Here is a 21,853-nt window from a genome sequence, read left to right on the forward strand (position 1 = left end):
ATACAAACATTATTCTCTGCCAATGTGTTGAGGTAATTTCCTAGGTTATAGGATAAGGACTGTTTACGGTATAAAGTACGGCAAAAGGGTAGAAGCCAAGGTAAAAGACATCGGGTACTGTACACTGGTGTGTATTGATGTAGATTAAAGGCTGCAAGGACCAGTTGATTGTTTGTTTTAACTGCATTTTTGTATGCACATAACATTATGAACGGGTGCAATATATCAACAGACAAAATACCATATTGTTTAAAGTAAGGAAACGCATGGGAATGCCATGGTACATTTGCAATCAATCTGACAGCACGCTTCTGTGCAACTAAGATCTTGTGTTTGTTATGTTTCGTTGTGGTACCCCAGACACTTATACAGTAGGTAATGATTGGAAGTAAGTATGCATTATATATAAGAATCTATCTTTGTTGGAAGTGTGTATCTATGTCGACACAGGGCACCATTGACTCGGTTCATTTTCTTGCGGATAGTGTTTATATGTTTGTCCCAACTCAGGGTTTTCGTGAGCACCACACCAAGGCATTTTATAGTGTCTACAATTTCAATTCTATTGTCACCCAGCATGAGGTCAAAACTCATTGAGATAGGCTTGTTCTTTGGACGGAAGATAATGGCATTAGTTTTCTTAGCATTTACTCTTAAGAAATTCTTTCTCGACCATTCGCACAAATATTCTAAAAATTGGTTTCCATACAGTAATAGATTTCTTTCATTATCACCGGGCAAAAGCATTGTGAGATCATCGGCGTAAGCTATTAAAGTCACAGGTAAGGGTATGTAAAATATATCATTAATATAGATATTGAAGAGTAAGTGGCCTAAAATGCCGCCCTGTGGGACTCCAGAAAAAATAGGTTTTAATGTTGAAGATGTGCGGTCATTGACAACCATTTGCATGCGGTTTTCTAGGTAGGATTCCATTAAGGATAAACCTACTCCTCTGATTGCATAATGGAGTAGCTTATGCAGTAGTAGACGATGGTGGACTAAGTCAAACGCCTTTGTAAAATCAATATAAATTCCAAGAACGATTTTTCGGTCCGCAAAAGAATCTATGATCAGTTCCTTTTGTTTATTAAGCGCGATCTCTGTTGACCTCCCTTGCCTGAATCCGTATTTACAGTCAGAAAGCACGGAGTGTTTTCCTAAAAATTTGGTTATTCTGGTATAATTTTTCTAGGCCCTTGGATAGTACAGGAAGAACTGAAATGGGTCTATAATTGGACAGTTCTGTTTTCGCACCACCCTTATATATAGCCACAACCTTAGCGATTTTCATTTGGTCTGGAAAAGTTCCGGTGGAAAGAGCAAGATTGTAAATGCCTACCAGTACCGGTGCGAGTAAGTTAATCACATACTTAAAAGGCCTGATTTGAAAGCCGTCTTTGTCCTCTGCTTTACTAGTTTTTAGGTTTGTGAATACCGTTATTATTTCGTGCTCTGTTACAGGCTCAAAAAACATCTACTCAGGAACACTTGGCGTTTGATAATCATACCCTGTGGCACCAGTAAAAGGACCGCAAAGGTCCTTTGTGAAATATCCGAGCTGAATCTGCTCTATGAATCCATTTAAATACTTATATTGATATGTGCCACTGTAGAAGAAGTAGAAGCGCCTGCATTCGTAGAAAAAGAAGATGGATCTCTCTCGCTCGTGCGCTCGGACCACTTAGGAACCGCCGCAGTTTTAAGTGTCTTCTCCGGAGGTTCTCCTTCGAATTGCTCGTAACATTTGGTGGAGCAGTGCTGGGTACGCTTCCCGACCACCGCACTCCACACAGCATCACTACGGACCTCACCCCTGTCCTCACACCTGTCCACCAGCGACCCAGCAGCCGTATCTGCGGAGAGTCGCCTGAATTTGGGCCCCTTCCCCCGACCGCGAGAACGACGCAGCCTCGGCCACCTATTCCAACCGTCATGGTCACTGACACTAGGTCCCCGGCGCCGACCGAGCCCAGCCCGTTGAGCCCAACTGCCATGGCCAATGACACCCGGCCCCTGGCGCCGATCCTTTGCCACCCTCCGCGAGCACCGCCATCTTCTCACGGTGACGTGTTCGAAGACGCTCAGGATTGGCTGGAGACCTTCGAGCGGGTCGCCCGCTACAACGACTGGACCAACGAGCGCAATTAAGCTCCACAATGTATATTTTGCTCTGGAAGAGTCTGCCCGGACGTGGTTTTCAAACCACGAGACTACCCTTCCCACCTTGGAGACGTTTTGCCGGAGTCTCCTGGCTACATTCCCCAACGCCGAGCGCCGGGAGAAAGCTGAAGCTGCGCTGCACTCCCAAAATCGGCGCACGAACGAAAGTGTGCGCATGTACATCGAGGACATGGCCCGTATTTTCAAGCGTGCCGACCTCAACAAGACGGAGGAGAAGCTTCACCATCTCATGTAAGGGGTTAAGCAGGAGCACTTCACAGGCCTCGTACGCAGCCCACCCCGCACTGTAACGGAATTTCTCACCGCGGCGACCACCATGGAGACGACGCTCCAACAACGGGCCCGCCAGTGCAATCGGGACATGAACAGCATTGCGCGCAAAGTTTTCTAAATCTTTTACTAGCTGGAATTCGTTATAATCACCCGTCGCTGGACAGAAGTTCAAGCCGCGCGAGAGCACAGCAGTTTCTGCCTCAGATAAAACACATTTTGATATGTTGACGATGTTTGTTTCGGGCGGTGCATTGGCCATTACATCACGCTGAGCAGGTAACGAGCAGATGTTATCCCGTAGAAACTTCTTGCATTTTATAGCTTCAACCTCTTTAGTTTTCTGTGCTTCATATTCATCTAGCACAGCACACTGTACAGGTGTTAGGGTGGATGTGGCGCGCAGTTGTTTTTCTCTGTTGGTTAAGTTAAGAGTATCGTTCCACCTTTTTGCGTTTCGGGTAGACATTTCAGAGGTAGCTGGTTTTAAAGTGAGCTTCAGGGCTTCGGGGGCTGTTGAAGCGGCGACGTAAGTACATAGGGTGGACGCGTGAAGCTGATATCGGACGCGTTTGTCAATCAACTTTCTCAGCCTAAAAAATCTACTTGAGGTCTCCATACCGTCCAAAGCAGTGCCTAGTCAGCCCTGCAGTGCCGTCGCCGGGTTCACCGGCTTGCTTCTCAGCGGATAGCTGTGCTGTGGAGCAGTGTTGGCCGATTTTTTACGGGGTCGTTTCTTGCTTCTGCCCGCTACCGCAGTGGGCAGATCATTAGAGGTGGGCTGCTTTGTGGAGGGCAGGCTAGTGGTCCCTTGGCGGGCGATGGGACGGCCACTAGAGAGCTTCGGTTCGGTGGTCTCACGGGCAAGCGGTCACTCCAGGATGTAGAAGATATATCTGGTTGATTACGGAAACACAACTGCTGTAGGTGGCTCGCCATTAGTGCAGCCCCGGAGGAAACCACTCAAAGCCGTGGTTGAAGAAGAAGACATGCCGTGAGTACCGACAGAAATTGCGCAGACGGTCGTTGAAGTCGCACGCCTGATGGTTACAGTGTCGTATACAGTCGCAGCATTCCGGTTTGCACGACGCCGGTTCGTGCATCGAGTAAGTAGAAGGCTGGCGTAAATCCTTTGTAGTCCAGGCCGTGCTGCAGTTATGAAGTTCAGCAGGTCTCGATATTTCTCAAAGGTGATGCGTCCTGTGTTGTTGACCAAATCGTTGGTAGCGACGTGTAGAATAAGCGTCGTAGCAGATGAAGGCACGAAGTCAAGTAGGGGGCGAACATCACTTATAGTCGCTCCACACTGTGAGATGAAGGCCGGCGTTCCCACTCGAAGCGGATCAAAGTGCTCAAAAAGGTATTTAGTTTGTGAGTCCCCTATGACAACCGTGGTAACTGGGGTCTTCGGGAACTTCCACATGATGGTTTTCGTCGTGGCCAGCTCAGGATCCATAGCATAGTATACTTCACAAAAGTCTTCCCGGATCCAGAAATTTATAATGCAGAAAAGAGGGGCACACGAACGGAAACAGATGTATTAACGACGTTTCGGCCGGGGCCCGGCCTTCGTCAGGTAATGCACAAAGCATCTGTGCTTGGTCCTTAAATACTTGTCCTATGATAAGACACAAGACCAGCCACTAATGGCTGATGACAACGTAATAAAATGCGCATGACGTCCGAAGTGGCGCACAGTGATGAGGCTTACAGGCTTTCGGGGTTGGCACCTGCTTCTCGCAAGTAAAGATAGCATAAAAAAGCATTAAAAAAAGTTTATTTGGGGCATGCAGAAAACAATAATAAATAACACGCGTTGCGGCGTTGAAGGCATGGCACAGAAACACGCGGCCAGTCACTTCGTCATTGATAAACAATGAGATTAAACTCAAAAAAGTACACGGGGCATAGATGATACAGTACACAGGTATTGACACGTGTTGGGCTCGAGTCCTCTGCACATTCGAGAATAAAAAAAAGCAAAGGAGCAAGCTTTTACAAACATGCTAAAAAGTACTGCATGGATAGCACAGAACAAAAGGCAATCATCAGTACGTGTTGCATTATATATATATATATATATATATATATATATATATATATATATATATATATATATATATATATATATATATATATATATATATATATATATATGAAGGAAGCAGAGTACTTATAAAATGGGAAAAAATGTATCAGGGCCTGTAGAGATACAGAGGGGGCTTAGGCAAGGATGTCCTCTGTCTCCTTTGTTTTTCATGTTGTACCTGCAAGGGTTAGAGACAATGGTAGAGAAGAGCGGACTAGGCTTCAACCTTTTTTTCAAGCAAGGGGAGTGGATTAAACATTCATTACCGGGAATTATATACGTGGTTGATATAGTGCTAATGGCTGACAACAAGGAAGGTTTGCAGAAGTATATAGACCTGTGGTATAAGGGAAGATAGATTAGGTTTCAAGTTTAGTAAGGAAAAATCTGCAGTCATGATATTTAATGATGAGGGCGGCGAGCATAGAATACAGGAGTTCACTCTAGAAGTAGTGGATGAGTACAAGTATCTAGGGGTATGGATAAATAATGGTGGTGAGTATCTGACAGAGCATAAAAATATGTAACGAATAAAACTGGTACGAATGCAGCTGTCACGAAAAATAGGGCACTGTGGAATTAATAAAGGTATGAAGTGGTAAGAGGGATCTGGAAAGGGGTGATGGTTCCTAGCCTGACTTTCGGTAATGCGGTCCTGCGCATGAGACCAGCTGTTCAAGCAAGGTTAGAAATCAAACAACGCGGCGTAGGGAGGCTAGCTTTGGGTGCACATGGCAATACACCAATGCAGGGGGTACAGGGCGATATGGGATGGGTGTCGTTCGAGAGCATAGATGCTAGCAGTAAGATAGCATTTGAGGAGCGATTGAGAAAAATGGGGGAAAAGCAGTGGGCTAGGAAAGTTTTCAGATACCTGTACGTAAGGAATGTCGACACGAAATGGAGGAAGCAAACTAGAAAATTTACAAGCAAATATTTGGACAGCAGTAGGGCGGCGAATCAGCAATTGTCGGTTAAGAAAAAGGTTAAGGAAACAGAGACAGCTCTGTGGAAAACAGGGATGCTGACGAAATTGACACTGGGAACATACAGGATCTTTAAGCAGGAAATTGCCAAGGCAAATATCTATGATAATTGTAGGGAGTAAAAGAGTATGAGTTAACAAAATTTTTGTCTCGTTTTACCCCGCCCTAACTTACACCTGCCCTTCGTTTATCCATACCCCGAGATATTTGTATTCGGCTACTCGGGGTGTTTCATGCCTATGGCCTTGCATTGTAAGTTCCTGATCAGTTGTATCATTGAAAATAATCACACCGGACTTAACAGCGCTAAAACTGAAACCTAGACTTCCTCCTTCATCTCCACAGCAATTAACCAGAGTTTGCAAATCTTCCTGGCAATCTACTAACAGTAGAATATCGTCCGCATACATTAAACCCGGTAGTCATTGCTCAACAACCTTTGCGCCTAATCTGTACGACAGATTATAGCCTAGATTGCTTCCTTGTAACCTGATTTCCATACTTACCATATAAAGCATGAACAGCAGCGGTGATAGAGGACAACCTTGCCTTAATCCGTCCTATGCCTCGACAGTTGTCCTACTCCTAATTCTTTCCCATGTTATTTCAACTTTATTTTGTCGATATATTTCCTGTAGAAAATCAGTTACCTCATGACCGTTGCCTTCATCTTTTAATATGTTCCACAGGAGTTCCCTGTTCACGTTGTCGTATGCACCGCTTATGTCCAGGAAGGCTAAATACAGAGGTCTGTTCTCCGCCTTAGCTATTTCTATGCACTGGGTAAGCATGAACAGGCCGTCATCTGACAAGGGTGGAATGTTGGGCGAGTCGGTATTCATCCATGAGAAAAGGAGCGCGAAAACAAAACGACGGACGAAGACAGAACACACAGCACAGCGCTCACACAGCACGAGCGCTGTGCTGTGTGAGCGCTGTCCTGTGTGTTCTGTCTTCGTCCGTCGTTTTGTTTTCGCGCTCCTTTTCTCAAGGCTGTCATCTAAGCGCCTACCACTTCTGAACCCGTTCCGAAGTTCTCCGAGTATTCTATTACTTCCTACCCATGACCGAATTTTTAATTTTACCCCCTGCATCGCCAGACTGTATATCACTGACGTTATCGTAATCGATCGGAAGGATTTTATGCTCCTCTTATCGCCTCTTCCTTTATAAATCAAAATCATTTTACTCTGTTTCCAGCTGGGCGGAAGGTGCTTATTTGTTATGACTCCAATGCTTTTACCAGCGTTTCCTTGACTCATGGGCCAAGTTAATTAATTAACTTGATTGGAATTGCGTCTATCCCTGTGGACGTGCATTTTGGAATATTTGCTTCCGCCTTTTTTCAGTCAAGATTGGTCAGTTCTATGCTGTTTTCTATCCTGTGTTGCTTCCTCATTAGGGCCGATTACCCTATCCTCTTTCCTAAATGACTCAGCTCTAACTGACGCAATGTAGTTCACAGCGGCATCTCCTTCTAAACATTTTCCGTCGACATCGTGAATCTGTTCCTGCTTTCTGTGATTCGATTTACCCAGCCAGCTTATATGGTTACAGAATTTCAGCCAGCCAGCGATCAGAGGACTGCTTTATTTTAGCCTGGACGAGGACCTGCACTTGCTGTTTCTTTTGTCGATAAGATTCCCATTTTTGGCCTATTTCCTTTTCAGGTAACTGCGCCCTTGTTGCTTCTCTGTGTTCCCGTGATGCCAATCGACGTTGTTCGATGGCCTCCCTAATTTCCTTATTCCACCAGCTTCGTAGCTTCCTCTTTCCTCTCCAGAGGTTTACTCCTTTTACTTTTATTTTTGTAGTGATGACTAGTTCTAACTGATCATAATACACTTTTCCATGGGATATTTCTCTATTGCTTCCTCTATGCCGGCCGCTAATTGTGCTATTTCTTCGTCATTTAATTTTTCGTACTCTTTTTGACTTCCCTGCATTTCTCGTTTGAGCAGGGCTCCCAACTGTAGACTAATACGCTTTTGATCACTTCCGAGGCTGTACTTCACCTCTTTGTCTATTTCCATCATTACGAGCTTGCTATACATCCCCTGCGACTTTAAGCAGTAGTCAATGGTCGTTTGCCTGTTACGAGATTCCCTCGTGATTTGTCCCTCAAACTTAGTTTCTCTATTTACAGTAACTGGGTTGTGTCGCTCACAGAAGTCTAGCATCAACTTCCCGTGAGAATCTGTGTTTCTGTCCAGATCTTCGATGAGGCCATTCATGTCACCCAGCAGAATAATATCGGCACCTGCTCCAAACTGCTTTATATCATCATTGAGACACTTAAATAGATTCGTGTTCTATTGCCTGCATTTGTCCCCTGTCCCTAAATAAACTACTCCTAACCATGTCCTTTTACCGCCAGATGTACCTGACACCCAGACAAGTTCTTTGCAAGTTGACTTTATTCGTTGCCAATTTGTTCCTTGATGTATCAGCATACCTACTCCTCCCTTCCTCTCTGTTGTTGTTCTATTGCTCCCTTCCCAGACGTAGCCATCAATAAATGGTGGGTCTTCTAGATCCCAGAGATGTGTCTCGCATAGCGCGTATACACCTACTTCTTCGTCCTTTCTGCTGTTCTATTTCTAACCACATCGCGCTCTTTCTACCGCCTTGCATGTTTATGTACGTGACCCTGGTGTTCAATTTCTGTTTTGTAGTTTTCTTCCTGGACCTACTAGGGGCCATCAGCCTCCATTGGCGTCAGCCCCCATTGTTACACTTTCTACTTTGCTTCTAACTACCCCTACGCCATGAGCCGCTGTGGACCCCCTAAAAAGTTACTGCTCGGCCTGCCAGGCGCCAGCCGGTCGCGGCTCCTAGCCTTCCATTAAAGTGGATGCCATCTCGTGCATATCCTCTGCCAAAGCTTGCTCTATGCACTTCCCTGTTTTTGTCTGCCACTTCAAAGCCTTTCGCCTGGCTTATCTTCCTTATCTCTCGATTAACAGCCACAACGTCCTTGGCAATTCCTCCGTTCGGTCCTTTGCACCTCCGGCACTGTACATACCATGATCTGGACTTGCTGCGCTATCGCCCTTATATCGTCAACTCCCTCCGCTAATCTTTCCACTACTTTTGTGGCTTCACCATTCAGGACATCATTTAGCCCCGCCGCTACCACAACCAAATTTGTCTCTGCAACATTCTTAGAAAGTTCGCTTTTTGTCTCTCTCAGTACTGCGTCCGTTGTCCTGCCCGGGAATCCCCCGACTAGTACCGCTTATCACCGTTTGCACGCTCCATTATAGTTCTTTTGCACCTACTCATATTTGAGTCACTACCGCTAAGCACTAGGGTATTCTCTTCCACCATCCTAACTTCCGGATTACGCTGCTTCTTATCATTGACTGTGACCTCATTCCTTGGGGTTATAAGCACAAGGGTATTCTCTTCCTCCCTCGTAATTTCCGGACTATGCTGCCTCTTATCATTGACTGTGACCTCATTTAGCTTGTTCCTCTTCTCTCCATCGCCTCCAGACTTCCTAGCTGCCACGTGTACGTAGCTCTTCCTGTCTGAACCTGCCTGACCTACTTTCCTATTGCTGTCCATGCCAGTGTAGGCCCCATCCACGTGGCTGTCGCTGGAATTTCCGCCATTGTAACTTCGCATGGCGGTGTCAGCCATTTTTTTCTTCCAACAAATCGCTAAGATACTCTTGGAGTTTGCGCTTCCCTGATCTCTCCACCTGTAGCTCTTTTTCTAGATCATCCATACGTAAAGCTAGGCTGGTGTTCGCTTTGTCAGCCCTGTCCAGGCGTGCACCTAATACGCAGCATTTGCACATAAAATCCGCGCGTTCGGCCTCCTCTACAGATTTGAACCGCGTTTCTTTGAAATTCACAGACGCCTCACACTCCATGCATTTACCCTTCAGTTCCTTGACCATCTTAGAAGCACTCATCATCATCATCATCATTTTGTGATTCCTTAACGACCCTTCACAGGGTATTACATAGGGGGGGGGGGGGCGGGAGGGGCGACGTACGTAGGACACTACAAGAACAAAGTCAAAGAGGTTGAAAAAAAGAACAAATCTAGTAATATATATATATATATATATATATATATATATATATATATATATATATATATATATATATATATATATATATATATATATATATATATATATATATAAACATAAAATGAGGGCAATTAGGAAAACGAATACAATCAGTAACATCAAATGAGAACACAATTAAAACAGTTAAAAAAATCAATCGAGTAGAGAAGGGGATTTACAAACGAGTTGCTCAAGCACATCAAACTATGGGCGAGAAAATAAATATAGACAAATTTAATGTTCAAAGACAGACAATAACCGGTCTTTGAATTTGTCAGGGTCACTTTCCATGACAGTAGAATCTGGCAATTCATTCCGTTCCTGTATTGCGACTGGTAGAAATGACTTATTAAAAGCAGATGTTGATCCATGCAGGCGCTGTATACTTAAGCTATTGAATAAGCGTCGAAATGAACGTGCTGGTGGATGAAGGAAAGATTGGCGCAGATGCGTGAAATGATAGAATATCTTGTGAAAGAGGCATAGTCGTGATATCTTGCGGCGAAAGAGCAATGAGCTAGGGGAGATCCAGTGATGATTTCATAACTGCTGATACTGCTGATACTGACTTTGCAGTCGTAATTTGAAGATATAAAGCGAGGGGCGCGGTTCTGCACAGATTCTAAAGATTTGATGACATAAGTCTGATGTGGACACCAGATTGCGCATGCGTATTCGAGTTTGGATCGTACGAAGGTTTCATATGCCAATTTACGGACGGCCGGGGGCGACAACGATAATGTTTTTCGAATAAAGCCCAGTGTTTTGGAGCCCTTCACGACCAATTTAATTATATGCTCGGACCAATTTAGATTGCTTGCGATTAGGATACCGAGCTAACGATACGTTACTGCTTATGAAATATTGACTGAGTTTAAAGAGTAGACGTGGGTGATGTTAGAGCGTTAGCGCGAAACTTGCATAAACTTGCATTTTGAGATATTAAGCTGCATCAGCCACTTATTGCACCAGTCATCTATTAAAATTAGGTCATCATGTAGCGTGGTCTGGTAGGTGTGGACACGACGAAGCATGGTGCATGAATGACGCTTTATTGAAGAAGGCGAGCGGTTATATAGGCAAGCGGTTAGATAACAGAAATGGGGGCTGCTTCTGTCCGGCTAGGCGCGTGTGCATGACTTGCACTACGTCACATCTCCCCTCTCTCTCTCTCTTTTTTTTAAATCGTCGAATCAAGTAGAGTTTCAGAACTCAGGCGCCGGGTATCTTCGTGGTGGTTGGCGCTTCCGTTCACTCCTGCGGAGTTGTGTAGATTCGGATGTCCCTGTAGTGTCTGGGACTCCCACAGCTGGCAGCGGCCCGGGAGTCTTGTGGTCTGGAGACGAGGGAGGAGGAGCCGGATTGAGGTGTTCTCTTGTGCGCTGAAACTGTTGACCCTCTTCCGTTTTGACGATGTAGGCACGAGGAGTCTCAGCCCGCTGTACGACCGTGACAGGGGACCATGATCTTGAGGGCACATTGTACATAGTTGCGGTCGAGCCAGTGCGAAGCTCTGGAAGAGGCCGTGTACCTCTGTTGTAGAAGCAGCGTTGCTTGCTCCTGATGTCTTCTAGCCTTCGTCGCATGGTCTTCCGGCGTGCTGCTTTGACCACTCCTTGGGAACCTGGCTTGAGCTTCAAGTGGTAGACGACACCCTTGAGCTCGCCTAATCCGGAGAAGACGTCTTCATACGGCTTGACTACGTCGTACAGCTCTTGGTGCTCTAGTGAAGCAATTCGGCGAATCAAGCCTAGCTTCTCGGCAACTGAGCCGCTAAGAGTCACGGGTATGTCGTCTTCCATTACGAAGAATGTCGTTTCAAATGTTCCCTCGGGTCCGGTCACATGAAGGTGACTACGTTTCGTTGCTTTTTTCTGAAAGCCAAAAAATGTGTTCAGCACGACAGCGCAGTTTTCGGGTTGCTTATGAGTTATTTTCTGCAGCTGGCTGCGTGATATGACCGAGGAATTGGCTCCTGTATCAAGCTTGCAGGCAACGGGCGTTTCTTCTATTTTCACGATTGCAGTCCAGCGGTCGTCTTTCTTGCTGCTTGGCGATAAAGTTTGCAACCAGAAATTATCTGCCTGTCCGTCTGAATTCGCTTCCAGTGACGCCACTTTTTGCTCTTTCACGCAGAGGTTAGCGCTCTTCGTTTTGCACGCAGCTGCAAAATGATTTCTTTTGCCACATTTTAAGCACGTGCGTCCCTTTGCAGGGCATATTTCACTGTTGTGAACACGAGCACATTTGTTACAGCGACTTTTCATTTGGAGGACCGCATTGACCTCCACTTGACAGTTCTTGCTGGAGTGTATTTCTTCACTTTGCTCTTTGCCGTGTTCCCGAGCTCGACACATTTCAACAGTTTTGGCCAAGGAAGCATTTTCAGAAAGAAGCGTTTCTTGAAGCTTCTTGTCTCTCATTCCCAGAATGATTCTGCTTCTTAGCATGCGTTCTTCCAGCTCACCGAATTCACAGCTTTTTGCTAGTACACGCAGCTCCGTTAACCAATCGTTAAAATGTTCGTCTTCCTTCTGGTCACGCTTTCCAAATCGAAACTCGTGATAAGCTAGGTTTAGTGCTGGTTTGTAGAACGCTTCAAACTTTCGCTTCAGTACAGCAATGTCGCTTTTATCCTCTCCAGCATCAAATACGAAAGTGCTGTACGTTTTGCGTGCGTCTTCTCCAATACTGATGAGAAAAGTGGCTGCCTGTACCTCTTTCGGTTGTTGGTCCAGGTAGGTTGCAGTTGAGAAGAGCTCGAACTCTTGCTTCCATGCTTCCCAGCTATGCCAGACATCTCCCGTTGTATCCAGGGCCTTCGGCGGTGGCAGCAGCGAAGTGACGGGGGCGGCAGGCTGGGCGCGGTGCTGCTCGGCGTCTGTCATGGCTCTGGTCCGATGAAATTACCCGGGCCTCCCGGATTGCCGTGCTTCTGCCGTCGGTTACGTTGCCCGGTTGCGTTGCGCGATCGCTAACCGGCCACTTCTGACACCATGTGGACACGACGAAGCATGGTGCATGAATGACGCTTTATTGAAGAAGGCGAGCGGTTATATAGGCAAGCGGTTAGATAACAGAAATGGGGGCTGCTTCTGTCCGGCTAGGCGCGTGTGCATGACTTGCACTACATCACAGTAGGTTTGAGATGAAATTCGGCAGTAGAGGACACATTCATCTGCGAAGAGACGTATTGATGACGAAATGCCACAAGGAAGGCTGTTAATATAAATGAGAAAAAGAAGCGGGCCAAGGACTGAGCCCTGTGGAACGCCAGAAAGAACCTTGGTTGAGGCTGAAGGATGCCCTCCTATGACAGTGAACTAAAAGCGGTCGGTGAGGAAGCATTTGAGCCATGATAAGATGAATAGGTCTAGGCTGGGAGAAGAAAGGTTACAGATGAGTCGCAAGTGAGGAACACGATCAAAAGCCTTAGAAAAGTCTAAGAATATAACATCAGTTTGAAAAAATGAATCAAGGTTTAAATGAAGTTCAGTCGTGAATTCAAAAACCTGCGACTCACAAGAAAGACCAGAGCGGAAACCGTGCTGATTAGCGAAGAAGAATGTGTTGTTATCAAGGTGTACGGCAACTTGAGAATAAAGTATGTGTTCCATTAGTTTGCAGGCGATGCATGTTAAAGATATTGGGCGATAATTTGATGGATCAGACCGGTTGCCACTTTTAAATACAGGAACTACTTTGCTAATTTTCCAATCTGTTGGAAGAGCGCTTTGAGCTAGGGACTGGAAAATATTATCTGCAATATACGGCTGGTTGGGACTTTGTTGGCTTTAAGTATTTTGGCAGAAATGCTATCAGTACCGGGGCTACTTGATAATTTCAGCTTGTCGATAAGCTTTTCTATACCTTCCGCAGTGACTATAATAGGCGGCATCCGTGAAAAACTGGTACCAGGAAAGTTGGGAATATTATCTTTCGGCTCATGGGTAAAAATTGAAGAAATGTACGAGTTCATTATATCGGATCGATCGCCTGGCAGCACATGTGAACCATCCGAGTTAGAAAGTGATATGTTGTGCGTATGATGACTAACCGGGGAAAGAAGATTCCAAAACTTTTGGGGATTTTTGTTCATTATGTGCAGAAGATCCTCGTAGAAGAACTTCCTTTTGGACTGCTTCAGTAGACGCGCATAGTCTTTGAGACACGTGAAATATTTTTCCCACCTGACGGCTGAGTTGGATTGCTTAGCAACGCGAAAAAGGCGTTTTTTCTTACGTGAAAGCCTCTTTAGGGTACCACTCAACGATGGCTTACCTGCATCGCCCCGAATGGAAATGACTGGGACATATGTTTCAATTAATGTCAAAAGTTTCCGCTTGAATAATAACCAATTTTGGTTGACAGTTCTTCAAGAAGCAAGCTGTTGGAAAGAGTGGAAGAAGTTGTCCAGTTCGGCTTTTATAAGAGGAAAATTTGCCCCCTTATAATCACGAATAACTTTAGTGGAAGGGTAGCCTACTCTAATATTACTACCACAAAATGCTAGAAAAGAAAAAAACCACTTGTAACCACGTGCTCAAATAAATTCTCCCTGCTGCAAAAGCCGATCATCTAGAAAAGAAATACTAACAACCTGTCTAAACCAGTTGCCTCACAAATGAGCCCTGCAAATCTGTAGCTGCCGGAACAGACCAGACCGTTAGGGCGCTGACCTGCTCTTTCGCGAGGACTTCACCCAACCAGCCTATATCTAAAACTAGCCTAAATGTAAACTCTAAAAATATTAAAGGAAAGAACTCATCTTTTTGTCGCAGTCCCGGAGCTCTCGCAGTCGTCCGACCGTCCGGTCCCGGTCACCACGCGGAAACCGAAGAGCACCGAAACCAGCGTGCGCACCACACGGCTGTCAAATGTCAACTGTCTGCACGCTGCAGAAACCCCCCTCGGGGACTGAGGAAGGCGATCTTGGTGTTCATACAATGCACGGTAATCTGAAAGCTGTAATTACGGAGTGCGCAGTAGAAGTAGGCGGTAGGGCCTGTTCGACAGGATACTGGCAGGCTATCTCAACTGACGAAAGATCTGAATAAGAAACGCCGAAGCATAAGGGCGTCTAACCCTATCGACAGAATAGAACTGGCAGAGCTATCGAAGTTAATAAATAAGCGCAACGTAGCCTACATAAAGAAGTTTAATATGGACAGAATCGAGCTTGCTCTAAACAACGGAGGCAGCCTAAAGCATATATGGGCATTAAGCCACTAAAGATATCTTGCCAACTCCTTAAACGAGGTTTAAGCACACGTCTACTTGGTTTAACTAGGTGACACCCCTACCAACTTCCTTTGGTGGGATCTCTTCGTCAGTATCACCCGCCTGACTGCGCTCATGCAGGACAAAGGCTTCACACATGTCTCTTCAATTAACACCGTCTTGTGCCAGCTACAGCCAGCTTATCTCCGCAAACTTCTTAATCTCATTCGCTAAACTAACGTTCTGCGTCTCCTGCTCCACTTCTCTTGATATCCAGTCCGTTGCCCTTAAAGACTATCGATAATCGGGCTTTACGTTACATGCTCTGCGCAAGCTCAACGCTTTTTCTTGATGTCGACTAGGGTGTCTTTAATCAGCGTTTGTTCAATTACCCACACTTCCCTCTTCCTGTTCCTTATCCTTACAGCTATCATATCCCATTGCACAGCTGGCGGCATGGTTCTCAATGTTAGGTGATCCATTTTTGTTAGGCTCTATGTTTTTTGGTACGTACCTAAGAAAAACTTGCTGCGCAGACCGACTACATTTGGCAAACGAAATCGTCTACAGCACAGCTTTTGGCAAAAAACGGATGCGAAGGAATGTTAAAGATTGTGTTGCACATATCTCTGAGTTATGCTTTCGGCAGATATACCCTTTCGAGGAGACAAATAATGGTAGAAGATCCCTGAGGTCATAGGCAAGTAACCCGAGCTTTATTATTATCAGAGCATATGTTTGTGAGAAACATAACATTCTGAGAGGATGCAGGATCAGTTATTACCATGAAAAGGCTATTGCCATTATAGCAGCCGTAGGCCTTTAGCACAAAACCATTTATTTTTTTACGGGCTCATTTTGCATTTTATTGATATGAATGTTACTGCCGCAATGAAGTCGTCATGAGTTTCAATAATACAAGGCGGTGGTTAATACTGACTAAAAATGTTTAAAAAAAAGGTGCAATAGAGCCATTCAAAGGACGGTGGCACATATTGGTATTGACATCACTGCCGCAATAAATTCCTAATGAGTTTCAATAATAAAAGCTAGAAAACAATACTGATTACAAAACGTTTCAGAAAACCTGCAATAGAGCCAACCGAAGGACGGTAGCGCATATGCAATAGACTTCTCTGTATCCGGGCTTACAAAAATTCATAGTCCTGAGTGCTTACAGAGTGATCTGAACGAGTTAATCAGTGCTGGAATCATTAAATTATGAGCCACTTCATTCAAAGCAGCGTGTGAACCACATAGGGTGCACTCTTTTAGAACCGTAGGCGAAAAACATCGGCATCAGGAGAGTCGTGGAGGAGTGTGGCTAGTTAGTGCACGTTTGTCATTTATCGACAGCGCTATAACAACACGGACAAAGAAGGAACAGAGAGGGGAGAGCGCTACTTCCAACTGTTCTTTTTTTCCTGAAATCGCAACTGCCTTATACGCTGGTCAAAGGCTACTATGACACAGCAGAAGAGAGTACTTGGGCGATAAAAAGAGCAGCTGCCGATACCGACAGAAACCAGAAAACATGTGCAAGATCACGTTCATACACTGAGGAATGCGATTCCTTTTTTTCTCAGTGATATGGAAGGAGCGCTGAAACAAGTGCTTCCCAGTGGTGCTATTTTCTGTGCTTCGATAATCTCTCGGGTAAGTTGATCACGACTACGTCTGATAATATAACGCTGATTTAACAATGGAGCACAGTTCCGACACTTACTGCAGTGAATGGCTAGGTTGCTTCCGGACGAATTCCTAACACTATTCTGATGCTGGTGTAGTAATTTCAACACGAAGCTAGCAAGTCTGTAGCAGCCTTCCAGGAATATCTCAGCCTTCTAGAATTAACCCATGAGCTACCATAAGACGGGGAAATTCGCTTTCTAGATATTAACTTTTCACTCACCGTTTGCTGGAGCTACGAAACTCGCGGCATATGCCCCTCTTAGCTTATCGCTCCGCCCACTCGAAACTGGTAAAACGTAGAGTCACTGCGCTTTGTTTTAGGAATGTCTTGCCAAAATCTTGCCAAGACTGCATGTCCACAAACAAGTCGACCGGTTATCCGCCGCTGGCTTCCCAGTTCCTCTTCAGTTCTCCGTACGAGAACGCATCCTTGGAAACCTTAACGCTGGTGAAGGTATCGCAGAGAAGTCTAGTTATAAGATAAAGGTTGCGGTGCTCCCTTGCGTGCACAGTGCCTCCCAAAACTTGTAAAAGATCGCGCAGAAAACAGACGTGACAGTTGTGTTTACTGACTCTCATAAGCTCAACAAGCTTTGCAAGCTTACAAAGCCCTACCCCTCGGCCAAGAAAGAATGTGGCATTGTGCAGGTCGCCCAGGAAGGCGACCGTGGCCACATTTATTGAAGGCTACCGGAGAGGAGACCACTGTGGAGCAGCGGCGGCAGCGGCAGCGTCCGGCGAGCGCATGCTGTGGACACTTCGTCCTTTTTGGCATTTCGCACTGCCAGCTGCGCGGGTCGCTACAGGGCTCTCCCCTAGATGAATAGTCGGAAGTGTCAACAGTCGTGCAGGCCATCCGGGGTCCGAAGGCGTGGCTCAGGCGGGCGACCCTGGCTGTGGCGTTGATGCCGAGCTTTCGGGGGGGGGGGGGGGGGGGGGCATTGAGGGACGCGTAGTGGCAGTGGAGGGAAGTTGGTACGGCTGCTGTGTGCACCCAGCGCCGGCGGTTCTGGTGCAACAATCAACGGCTGACGCACGATGGACGGCGCAGCAGAAGGAGCCAGGCGTGCCGCAGGTTGTGAGATTCGCGTAACTGTTGCCGGGTGCAGCTGTCCGGTACCTAGGCGGGCACCTACGGGAGGCGCCGCGAGGTGCGAGGCGGGGCTATGGTGGACTGCATGTGGCTGCTGGTACACGCTCACAGCCAGCCGTGTACTAATCGGCTTGGACGCGACGGGCGGACGCACGATGGGCGGCCTTGCCACTGGAGCAGAGCAGGTTATGACAAGGACGCCAGCGAGGTAGCGGCAATCAGAGGCGCCCTCAGCACCGCAACAGCAACCGGGGAAACGTCCGCTCGCCTGGTCAGCACAGGCAGCTTGCTTGACGGCGGCTGATTAAGCTGCAGCGTGGCTGGAGCCTGCACCTGCAGCGGGCGAGAGGTTGTGTGCGGTGGGCTCCCGTTGAACCTGCTTTTGGTGACGGCTGAGCCACTGGCGTCAGGCTTCTTTGAAGATGCGAGCACCAGTGGGGAGCAAGAAGGTCCCACATCAGTGGTCTGGTCTGACATGAGGACAAGCTCTGGCCCCGGTTCAGTGTTCTTGTCAGGCAATGTAGACCGGGTGACAATCGCCATGCTTGGTACTGCTGTCACCAATTTGGCCTTCTCATCCTGTTTCATCTGACTGTTAGTGTGGTGCGGACCTTTGCAGGAGCTGGAAGTGGGGCTAGCAGGCGTGTGTTTGACCGAGACTCTTTAGCATCAGCGGGCCGCGGCGTCGACGCCGCTACGGAGGACTGTTGAGCTGTTGTGACGAGGCAGACGGGATGCCGAAAATGGCGACACGCGTGATGCTGCAGAGCGTTCCGTGTCGTCAGAAGGTGATTGATGCTTGTTGGTTAAACATGACTGCAGTGGCAGCGCAGGTAGAAAGAAGGGACGGGATAGGGCACACGAGTAAAGAGCGCTGTTTATTCGTGTGTCCTATCCCATCCTTTTTTGCTACCGGCGCTGGCCCTGAAGTCAGAAGATGGTGGCGCCAACGTCAGTGTAGGTCGGTGCGGTGGGGACTGGGCAGACGTGGTCGCGGGCGGAAACGAAGAAATGCAAAGAGGCACGTCCACAGAAGCGCAGAGGGCACTGGTGGAAGCAGGACGTGCGGCCAAGGTGGTGTTGCCCCTATCTGGCGTGTCGTGGAAAGGGACCGCCGGGCCGGCGATGCAGGGCAAGAATGGCGAAGAGGCCGCCAGGGGCTGCCGAGGTGGGATGGGTTCTGACGAAGGCTGCGTGGGTGAGAGCGGGTATGCAGCGTCGTAGAGCGGCAGCGGGACGTAGCGGACGCCGAAGTCCACCAAGACGGCCGCGCAGCTCGTCAAATGGCCAGCAGCCCAAGGCAGGGCAGGCGAGTCGGCGCAGCAGGTCGGGCGGTAGATTATTGCAGAGGACTGCATGTTTGAACGGCCGGATGGTGATGCCGTTCAGGTACAGCGCAGCCTCGAACTCAGCGAACCACCCACCGACGCCTTGAGGCCGGAAGCGGTGGGTCGAATGCTGGGTCCTGCCAGCCCGCCATTCAGGAACGCAGCTGAGGGAGAAGGTGCGGCTAGACGGGTCACCTCAATGTGAAGGTCGCCCAGGAAGGCGACCGCGGCCACATTTATTGAAGGCTGCCGGAGACGAGATAGCTGTGGAGCGGCGTAGGCAGCGTCCGGCCCTGGTCAAGGTCCCGAGCGTTCTAACGAGCGCATGCTAGGGACACTTCGTCCTTTATGACATTTCGCCACTGCCAGCCGCGCGGGTGGCAACAGCATCAAACACCAAACTGGGTACGTAAACTGTTTTGATTGTGTCGTTTTCTGTATCCCTCTATCTTGCGGCAAAAACTATGTTGAACAAACAGGCTGTTTTCTCATCGACCGGCTACGCCAGCACAACAATAATGTTAGAAATTCGTCCGGAAGCAACCTAGCCATCCACCGCAGTAAGTTCCGGAACTGTGCTCCATGGTTATATCAGTGTCATATTATCGGACGTAGTCGTGATCAAATTACCCGAGAGATTATCGAAGCCGCTCACGGCCAAGCACGGCTCCTATTACGCTGGCGCTACTCCGTGTAGATTTACGGACATAATTAAACGATAAATTATAACATTTTGAACGTGCAAATGCACAACTTTCTGCGCAATAGTCCAGCTAAATTTTGGACACAGTTGGCGACTAGAAAAGAGACCATAAATGAAATAAATATAGCGGGCACTGAGGTTAAAGACATTGATAGGACCGCAACAGCATTTAGGCTTACTGTTTACGGGGGTTTAACGTCCCAAAGCGACGGAGGCTATGAGGGACGCCGCAGTGAAGGGCTCCGGAAATTTGACCACCTGGGGTTCTATTAACGTGCATTGACATCGCACAGTACACGGGCCTCTAGAATTTCGCTTAATCGAAATTCGACCGCCGCGGCCGGGGTCGTACCCGGGTACTCCGCATCAGTAGCCGAGCGCCATAAGTACTGAGCCACCGCGGCGGGTGTAGAAACAGCATTTAAAAACTATTTTGCTAGTGTGTTTTTCCATGGCAGTGACGAGGTCGTCGAGCTTGAGCGTCACTCGTTAGATGTAATCCCCGAGATTCAAAATGACGAACAGATAATTATCTCAGCCCTACGCAACCTGGGCCCAAAAAAATTCACCGGCCCAGGCGACATCCTAAATGATTTTTTCTGCACAGGCATGCAGAATGGTGTTCTAACTGATTGCTTATAATTTATTCTGAAAGCCTGCGCACCTAAGATATTCCGAAGGACTGGAAGTTAGGCAAAATTATTGCGGTCTACAAATCTGGGGATAAGCACTGTGTAACTAATTATCGGTCAATTTTTCTTGCTATGTAGTTCGATCAAGGTCTTGGAGCACTTCATATTTAATCACTTCAGTTCGTTCCTAGTGATCAACAATTTTTCCTAAACAGTCGAACATGGTTTCCGTCGAGGCTTGTGCACTATCACGCAGTTGATCCACACTACAAATGAATTTCTTAGTATTTTAGACGAAGGTGGACAAATAGACGCAGTTATGCTGGACTTCAGAAAAGCCTTCGATTCTGTATCACATCCCAAGTTACAAATGAAGCTAAAAAACCTGTTATAAAACAACATAACGCAGTGGCTTGTTTCTTACCTTTCAAAACGTTACCAATACGTCAAACTTGGTAGGTCCACATCTGCACTGGCGGCTGTTCTATCAGGGGTCGTACAAGGATCCTTGCTGGGCTCGTTACTTTTCCTTATTTATCTCAATGATCTGTCTTTTGAATCTCCTGTGCGCTGCCGTTTCATTGCAGATGATTGTGTTGCCTACCTTAGTATCGGAACAGTTGACGAGTTTTGCTTGCTTTGCATGCCTGCTTGAGATAGTAGTGTTCTCTTCTCCAGTGAATCATCGGCGGCGGTCCCTTATCTTTTTGGCAATTGCACAGCAGTTCTGTAAGCTATGCACAGGCCTCGCGTCCGATGTGCCATGTTGTCTCTTTTCTCCTTTTTATTTGTCTCTCATAACCCAATGTATACCACGTGCGTGCCTGTTTGCAAATGCACTGTACTCTGCCCATTCTTGCTTTGGCCGCCAAAAAGCGGCTGGCAGTAATGTAAAAAAAATCACTGGGAAGCACTTGTGTCAGTGCTCCTTCAATATCATTTTCAAAAAAAAAAATAAACCGCATTTCTGAGTGTATGAACGTAATCTTGCGCATGTTTTCTGGTTTCTCTCAATCTCGGCAGCTACACTTCTTTTATCGCGCAGGTACAGTTTTCTGCCGGTCAGAGGAGCCTTTCACCGCTGTATAAAGCACTTGGGTGACATGAAATAAACAGTTCGAAGTAGCGCTCGTCCATGTCTGTTCCTTCTTTGTCCGTGTTGATTTAGCGCTTTCAAAAACTGACAATCAGCATCATTAATGGACCATGTTTATGTTACCATTACTGCGTAAAATAAGTAGTGCACTTTATAAAATAAAGCCTTCAAATCGCATTCTTTGTTTCTTATTGAACACCCATTTCCATGTCAGTATGTTTATTATTATTACTATTTCCATGCATAGTTCACAAAACTATATGGAAGAATGTATGAATCGCCGGTAATGTTTGGCAGGAAACTTCTTGCTCCGCTTCACACAGATCGCATGCGCTGGCAATCACTTTCGAGCTCTCCCCCTTCTTTCTCCGTACAAGAGCTCAGCCATCATTGTTATGCAACACGCACTTGAAGTTGTTCTTTTTGCCCAGTTTCTTGTGTCTGTTAAGAGTACACGCAGCTTTCCTGTTATGTTT

At 46.8% G+C, this 21,853-nt stretch overlaps 1 protein-coding gene across 1 annotated transcript in view; it reads right to left on the bottom strand.

Annotated features, from left to right (window-relative positions):
* Positions 1 to 21,853, bottom strand: part of LOC144127740 (venom allergen 3 homolog) — a 79,992-nt gene that overhangs the window by 19,677 nt on the left and 38,462 nt on the right. The window lies entirely within an intron of this gene.

Source organism: Amblyomma americanum, chromosome 4 (genome assembly GCF_052857255.1).
Source record: "Amblyomma americanum isolate KBUSLIRL-KWMA chromosome 4, ASM5285725v1, whole genome shotgun sequence".
Lineage (NCBI taxonomy): Eukaryota > Metazoa > Arthropoda > Arachnida > Ixodida > Ixodidae > Amblyomma > Amblyomma americanum.